Source organism: Schistocerca gregaria, chromosome X (genome assembly GCF_023897955.1).
Source record: "Schistocerca gregaria isolate iqSchGreg1 chromosome X, iqSchGreg1.2, whole genome shotgun sequence".
Taxonomy (NCBI): domain Eukaryota; kingdom Metazoa; phylum Arthropoda; class Insecta; order Orthoptera; family Acrididae; genus Schistocerca; species Schistocerca gregaria.
Genome location: NC_064931.1, coordinates 473,211,263 through 473,218,762, shown reverse-complemented (window position 1 = coordinate 473,218,762; position 7,500 = coordinate 473,211,263). Strand labels below are relative to the sequence as shown.

The 7,500-nt window shown below is 54.0% G+C and overlaps 3 non-coding genes across 3 annotated transcripts in view; all 3 read right to left on the bottom strand.

The window, feature by feature from the left end:
* Positions 1 to 1,269, bottom strand: part of LOC126300113 (large subunit ribosomal RNA) — a 4,222-nt gene extending 2,953 nt beyond the window's left edge. The window contains exon 1 of the ribosomal RNA XR_007552908.1: positions 1 to 1,269. This exon is cut by the window's left edge and continues 2,953 nt beyond it. This is a non-coding gene — a ribosomal RNA (large subunit ribosomal RNA).
* A 188-nt stretch (positions 1,270 to 1,457) lies between these two features.
* LOC126299991 (5.8S ribosomal RNA) lies at positions 1,458 to 1,612 on the bottom strand. Its single transcript, XR_007552839.1, has one exon. It is a non-coding gene; the product is annotated as a 5.8S ribosomal RNA (ribosomal RNA).
* Positions 1,613 to 1,974: 362 nt separating this feature from the next.
* LOC126300092 (small subunit ribosomal RNA) lies at positions 1,975 to 3,867 on the bottom strand. The gene has a single exon (XR_007552893.1). It is a non-coding gene; the product is annotated as a small subunit ribosomal RNA (ribosomal RNA).
* Between the last annotated feature and the right edge of the window lie 3,633 nt (positions 3,868 to 7,500).

Here is a 7,500-nt window from a genome sequence, read left to right as displayed (position 1 = left end):
GCTACTAGATGGTTCGATTAGTCTTTCGCCCCTATACCCAGCTCCGACGATCGATTTGCACGTCAGAATCGCTACGGACCTCCATCAGGGTTTCCCCTGACTTCGTCCTGGCCAGGCATAGTTCACCATCTTTCGGGTCCCAACGTGTACGCTCTAGGTGCGCCTCACCTCGCAATGAGGACGAGACGCCCCGGGAGTGCGGAGGCCGCCGCCCCGTGAAGGGCGGGGAAGCCCCATCCTCCCTCGGCCCGCGCAAGGCGAGACCTTCACTTTCATTACGCCTTTAGGTTTCGTACAGCCCAATGACTCGCGCACATGTTAGACTCCTTGGTCCGTGTTTCAAGACGGGTCGTGAAATTGTCCAAAGCTGAAGCGCCGCTGACGGGAGCGATTATTCCGCCCGAGAGCATCCCGAGCCAACAGCGGCGCGGGTCCGGGGCCGGGCCAGGTAGGTCCGTCATCCGGGAAGAACCGCGCGCGCTTGCCGGGAGCCCGAGCGCCCAAAGGGGCGAATCGACTCCTCCAGATATACCGCCGAGCAGCCAGCCAGGACACCGGGGCTCTGCCCAACAGACGCGAACCGAGGCCCGCGGAAGGACAGGCTGCGCACCCGGGCCGTAGGCCGGCACCCAGCGGGTCGCGACGTCCTACTAGGGGAGAAGTGCGGCCCACCGCACACCGGAACGGCCCCACCCCGCGGCGAGTGGAAAGGCAACCGGACACGACCCCGCCGCGGATTGCTCCGCGCGGGCGGCCGGCCCCATCTGCCGAGGGCGGGGGCCAGTGGCCGGATGGGCGTGAATCTCACCCGTTCGACCTTTCGGACTTCTCACGTTTACCCCAGAACGGTTTCACGTACTTTTGAACTCTCTCTTCAAAGTTCTTTTCAACTTTCCCTCACGGTACTTGTTCGCTATCGGTCTCGTGGTCATATTTAGTCTCAGATGGAGTTTACCACCCACTTGGAGCTGCACTCTCAAGCAACCCGACTCGAAGGAGAGGTCCCGCCGACGCTCGCACCGGCCGCTACGGGCCTGGCACCCTCTACAGGCCGTGGCCTCATTCAAGTTGGACTTGGGCTCGGCGCGAGGCGTCGGGGTAGTGGACCCTCCCAAACACCACATGCCACGACAGGCGGCAGCCTGCGGGGTTCGGTGCTGGACTCTTCCCTGTTCGCTCGCCGCTACTGGGGGAATCCTTGTTAGTTTCTTTTCCTCCGCTTAGTAATATGCTTAAATTCAGCGGGTAGTCTCGCCTGCTCTGAGGTCGTTGTACGAGGTGTCGCACGCCACACCGCCAGCCGGCTGTGCACGCTACCGAGAAAGTACCGGTATGCGAACCGCCAGGCGACGGGCGCGCATCGCACGTTTAAGGAGACGCGGCCGGCCACACAGGCGACCACGACACTCCCACGTCTCCGAAGCGGGACAAACGCCGCGCGCTTCAGTATACGTAGCCGACCCTCAGCCAGACGTGGCCCGGGAACGGAATCCATGGACCGCAATGTGCGTTCGAAACGTCGATGTTCATGTGTCCTGCAGTTCACATGTCGACGCGCAATTTGCTGCGTTCTTCATCGACCCACGAGCCGAGTGATCCACCGTCCTGGGTGATCTTTTCCTTTTCAGTCTCCCACTGTCTCTTTCAAGACAGTAGCATTTGCGGGACTGAGGCGTCTGACGGCCCCTGTTCCACTATTTTTTTTGTGTCCAACGGCCTCACAGCCGATGGGCGTCGTACGGCTCCACACCGGAGCGGACAGGCACTCGGGCGAACGTCATTCAAAACCGGCGCCAGGCGCCAGGTACCGCAGGCCAGCCGCTCCAGAGCTTCAGCGCTCGTACCACACAACAACAACACTTCCGCTAGTTTTGAGAGGCACGCGTGGTTCCGCACGCGGCGCACGGCCACTGCCGTACAGGTAGCGTGTTGCGCGACACGACACGCACATCGAAAGACATGCAGTCTAGTCGGTAATGATCCTTCCGCAGGTTCACCTACGGAAACCTTGTTACGACTTTTACTTCCTCTAAATGATCAAGTTTGGTCATCTTTCCGGTAGCATCGGCAACGACAGAGTCGATGCCGCGTACCAGTCCGAAGACCTCACTAAATCATTCAATCGGTAGTAGCGACGGGCGGTGTGTACAAAGGGCAGGGACGTAATCAACGCGAGCTTATGACTCGCGCTTACTGGGAATTCCTCGTTCATGGGGAACAATTGCAAGCCCCAATCCCTAGCACGAAGGAGGTTCAGCGGGTTACCCCGACCTTTCGGCCTAGGAAGACACGCTGATTCCTTCAGTGTAGCGCGCGTGCGGCCCAGAACATCTAAGGGCATCACAGACCTGTTATTGCTCAATCTCGTGCGGCTAGAAGCCGCCTGTCCCTCTAAGAAGAAAAGTAATCGCTGACAGCACGAAGGATGTCACGCGACTAGTTAGCAGGCTAGAGTCTCGTTCGTTATCGGAATTAACCAGACAAATCGCTCCACCAACTAAGAACGGCCATGCACCACCACCCACCGAATCAAGAAAGAGCTATCAATCTGTCAATCCTTCCGGTGTCCGGGCCTGGTGAGGTTTCCCGTGTTGAGTCAAATTAAGCCGCAGGCTCCACTCCTGGTGGTGCCCTTCCGTCAATTCCTTTAAGTTTCAGCTTTGCAACCATACTTCCCCCGGAACCCAAAAGCTTTGGTTTCCCGGAGGCTGCCCGCCGAGTCATCGGAGGAACTGCGGCGGATCGCTGGCTGGCATCGTTTATGGTTAGAACTAGGGCGGTATCTGATCGCCTTCGAACCTCTAACTTTCGTTCTTGATTAATGAAAACATACTTGGCAAATGCTTTCGCTTCTGTTCGTCTTGCGACGATCCAAGAATTTCACCTCTAACGTCGCAATACGAATGCCCCCGCCTGTCCCTATTAATCATTACCTCGGGTTCCGAAAACCAACAAAATAGAACCGAGGTCCTATTCCATTATTCCATGCACACAGTATTCAGGCGGGCTTGCCTGCTTTAAGCACTCTAATTTGTTCAAAGTAAACGTGCCGGCCCACCGAGACACTCAACAAAGAGCACCCTGGTAGGATTTAAACGGGGTCCGCCTCGGGACGCGAAAGCACCCCTTCGGCTCGCCCCACCGGCAGGACGTCCCACGATACATGCCAGTTAAACACCGACGGGCGGTGAACCAACAGCGTGGGACACAAATCCAACTACGAGCTTTTTAACCGCAACAACTTTAATATACGCTATTGGAGCTGGAATTACCGCGGCTGCTGGCACCAGACTTGCCCTCCAATAGATACTCGTTAAAGGATTTAAAGTGTACTCATTCCGATTACGGGGCCTCGGATGAGTCCCGTATCGTTATTTTTCGTCACTACCTCCCCGTGCCGGGAGTGGGTAATTTGCGCGCCTGCTGCCTTCCTTGGATGTGGTAGCCGTTTCTCAGGCTCCCTCTCCGGAATCGAACCCTGATTCCCCGTTACCCGTTACAACCATGGTAGGCGCAGAACCTACCATCGACAGTTGATAAGGCAGACATTTGAAAGATGCGTCGCCGGTACGAGGACCGTGCGATCAGCCCAAAGTTATTCAGAGTCACCAAGGCAAACGGACCAGACAAGCCAATCCGATTGGTTTTGATCTAATAAAAGCGTCCCTTCCATCTCTGGTCGGGACTCTGTTTGCATGTATTAGCTCTAGAATTACCACAGTTATCCAAGTAACGTGGGTACGATCTAAGGAACCATAACTGATTTAATGAGCCATTCGCGGTTTCACCTTAACGCGGCTTGTACTGAGACATGCATGGCTTAATCTTTGAGACAAGCATATGACTACTGGCAGGATCAACCAGGGAGCTGCGTCAACTAGAGCTGAGCAGCCGGCCGCCCGGGAGTGTGTCCCGGGGGCCCGCGCGAACACGCAAGCGTCCGCTCAATTATTCTGCAAACAGGAGGAGGCCGAGCTCCCCTGCACGATACACCTCGAAACCCTCTCAGGTCCCGGCGGCGCGCAGCGCCGTCCTAGGTACTTGGTCGGTTTCGAGAGAGGCGCAATCGCCCGGAGTTAGGCGAGTAGACGGTTTTAGTGCGAACACCCTTGCTCCCAACTGAGCTTGCCGCTGCCGACAGAGGCCCGGGAGCGTGCTGTCGTGGCATTGCCGGCGGGAGACAACACGCGCCACCTATGGTGACCGGCAGCTCCAACGCCAGCGCCACACAAGGGCAAAGCCCCACTTGGGTGCAGAAGCGAACTCTCCCAGCACAGCGCACGCGCCAACACGTCCGCACAACTGCGATACAAACCACCTGCGAGAACCGCTGGGGCGACCGAGCAGCAGACGGCGTCGCGGCGCCGAGTGCCAGGCGGCGGCGCATCCTCAACGCACACAGTCCTCAATCAGACCAGCACACTGCAGATGTCCACCGCGCTTCGCACCGGGCTCGGCTGAACCAACTTTGGCCGCCAGGCGCCGCGTGCAGGGTGCGCCGCAGCGTAGCTGCGCCGCCTGCCGGGCCCGTCGGCTGGCGCTCCTGCCACTCGGCGCCCCCCACCAGCCGCCTGTTGCGCGTGCGCCCACGCAGCGCGCGGCCAACACGCCGGGCGGCCCCCCTTCACCGGCCGGGAACAGTCCCACCAAGCCACCGCCGCGTATCGCTTCATACCCACATGGGCCTAGTCACGCGTGTGGATGTGGCGGGTACCGCTGAAACAACCGGTTAATAGCTGTACCGATCGTCGCCATCACAGATTCACCTCCAGCGTGAACAACCGCTCAACAACGGATTTCCAGTTCATTTGCGTATCTTGGGCAGTAAACGTAGATGTCCACCTACATTTGCGAATTCAACAATTCTTGCATGCCAGGATGTCATGTGTCACGACACGCTACATCAGACCACATACACACTGCGACATGTGCAGAAGAGAACACGTGGAAGGTGGCCCGCGCACGTATGCGATGTACCTTCCGCGATCCACTGTCAACCGGCATCTGCGGCATGTCCCAGATATGGAACGCGGTCCACCAGGGTAGCACTTTGTGTGAGGCAATACGACAAAGTCGGAATACACGCGTCACTACATCAGACGGCTCACGCTGACCTGACCTGACCTGACTCACCGCACCACCACCCCCAGCGACCCAGGGTGACATACAATGCGTTCGTACGTTCCTCCCACACGCCTCTACGGCGTACCACAGTGCAACCTAGCTGTTATTGGGAGACGAGACAAGTAGCATCAAGCACAACATATGGAAATTGAGATTCGACACCGTTGGGCACAGCCAGCGTACGGTCACACGTATCACACTACTTCACTCTGTACGTAACGACCGATGATCGGTACAGCGTGTGGGTTACGCGTACGACATCAGCGGACAATGGACACAGACCATACCACGACGTACACTGAGGGCGTCGACATCTGAATGCAACTGAACAGCTGCGAGGCTCATTTAACACTCAAACGCCAGACCGACCAGCTTGAGAGGACAGAGACACAAAGAGGGGGACAGAGGGGGACAGAGGGGGGGGAGGGGGGGGGTCGGCGATATAGTCCTATTGCAGTACAATTGACAGTGGATAGCAGGAATATGTGGAAAGTAAGCAACACTCGCAAGACATCTACATGAGGATAACAACGACACCAGAGATTCCGAGCAGTGAACTATGTTAGGCAAAGGGACAACGTGGGTTAGGTTAAGGGACAACGTGGGTTAGGTTAAGGGACAACGTGGGTTAGGTTAAGGGACAACGTGGGTTAGGTTAAGGGACAACGTGGGTTAGGTTAAGGGACAACGTGGGTTAGGTTAAGGGACAACGTGGGTTAGGTTAAGGGACAACGTGGGTTAGGTTAAGGGACAACGTGGGTTAGGTTAAGGGACAACGTGGGTTAGGTTAAGGGACAACGTGGGTTAGGTTAAGGGACAACGTGGGTTAGGTTAAGGGACAACGTGGGTTAGGTTAAGGGACAACGTGGGTTAGGTTAAGGGACAACGTGGGTTAGGTTAAGGGACAACGTGGGTTAGGTTAAGGGACAACGTGGGTTAGGTTAAGGGACAACGTCGGTTAGGTTAAGGGACAACGTGGGTTAGGTTAAGGGACAACGTGGGTTAGGTTAAGGGACAACGTGGGTTAGGTTAAGGGACAACGTGGGTTAGGTTAAGGGACAACGTGGGTTAGGTTAAGGGACAACGTGGGTTAGGTTAAGGGACAACGTGGGTTAGGTTAAGGGACAACGTGGGTTAGGTTAAGGGACAACTTGGGTTAGGTTAAGGGACAACTTGAGTTAGGTTAAGGGACAACTTGAGTTAGGTTAAGGGACAACTTGAGTTAGGTTAAGGGACAACTTGAGTTAGGTTAAGGGACAACTTGAGTTAGGTTAAGGGACAACTTGAGTTAGGTTAAGGGACAACTTGAGTTAGGTTAAGGGACAAATTGAGTTAGGTTAAGGGACAAATTGAGTTAGGTTAAGGGACAAATTGAGTTAGGTTAAGGGACAAATTGAGTTAGGTTAAGGGACAAATTGAGTTAGGTTAAGGGACAAATTGAGTTAGGTTAAGGGACAAATTGAGTTAGGTTAAGGGACAAATTGAGTTAGGTTAAGGGACAAATTGAGTTAGGTTAAGGGACAACTTGAGTTAGGTTAAGGGACAAATTGAGTTAGGTTAAGGGACAACTTGAGTTAGGTTAAGGGACAACTTGAGTTAGGTTAAGGGACAACTTGAGTTAGGTTAAGGGACAACTTGAGTTAGGTTAAGGGACAACTTGAGTTAGGTTAAGGGACAACTTGAGTTAGGTTAAGGGACAACTTGAGTTAGGTTAAGGGACAAATTGAGTTAGGTTAAGGGACAAATTGAGTTAGGTTAAGGGACAAATTGAGTTAGGTTAAGGGACAAATTGAGTTAGGTTAAGGGACAAATTGAGTTAGGTTAAGGGACAAATTGAGTTAGGTTAAGGGACAACTTGAGTTAGGTTAAGGGACAACTTGAGTTAGGTTAAGGGACAACTTGAGTTAGGTTAAGGGACAACTTGAGTTAGGTTAAGGGACAACTTGAGTTAGGTTAAGGGACAACTTGAGTTAGGTTAAGGGACAACTTGAGTTAGGTTAAGGGACAACTTGAGTTAGGTTAAGGGACAACTTGAGTTAGGTTAAGGGACAAATTGAGTTAGGTTAAGGGACAAATTGAGTTAGGTTAAGGGACAAATTGAGTTAGGTTAAGGGACAACTTGAGTTAGGTTAAGGGACAACTTGAGTTAGGTTAAGGGACAACTTGAGTTAGGTTAAGGGACAACTTGAGTTAGGTTAAGGGACAACTTGAGTTAGGTTAAGGGACAACTTGAGTTAGGTTAAGGGACAACTTGAGTTAGGTTAAGGGACAACTTGAGTTAGGTTAAGGGACAAATTGAGTTAGGTTAAGGGACAACTTGAGTTAGGTTAAGGGACAAATTGAGTTAGGTTAAGGGACAAATTGAGTTAGGTTAAG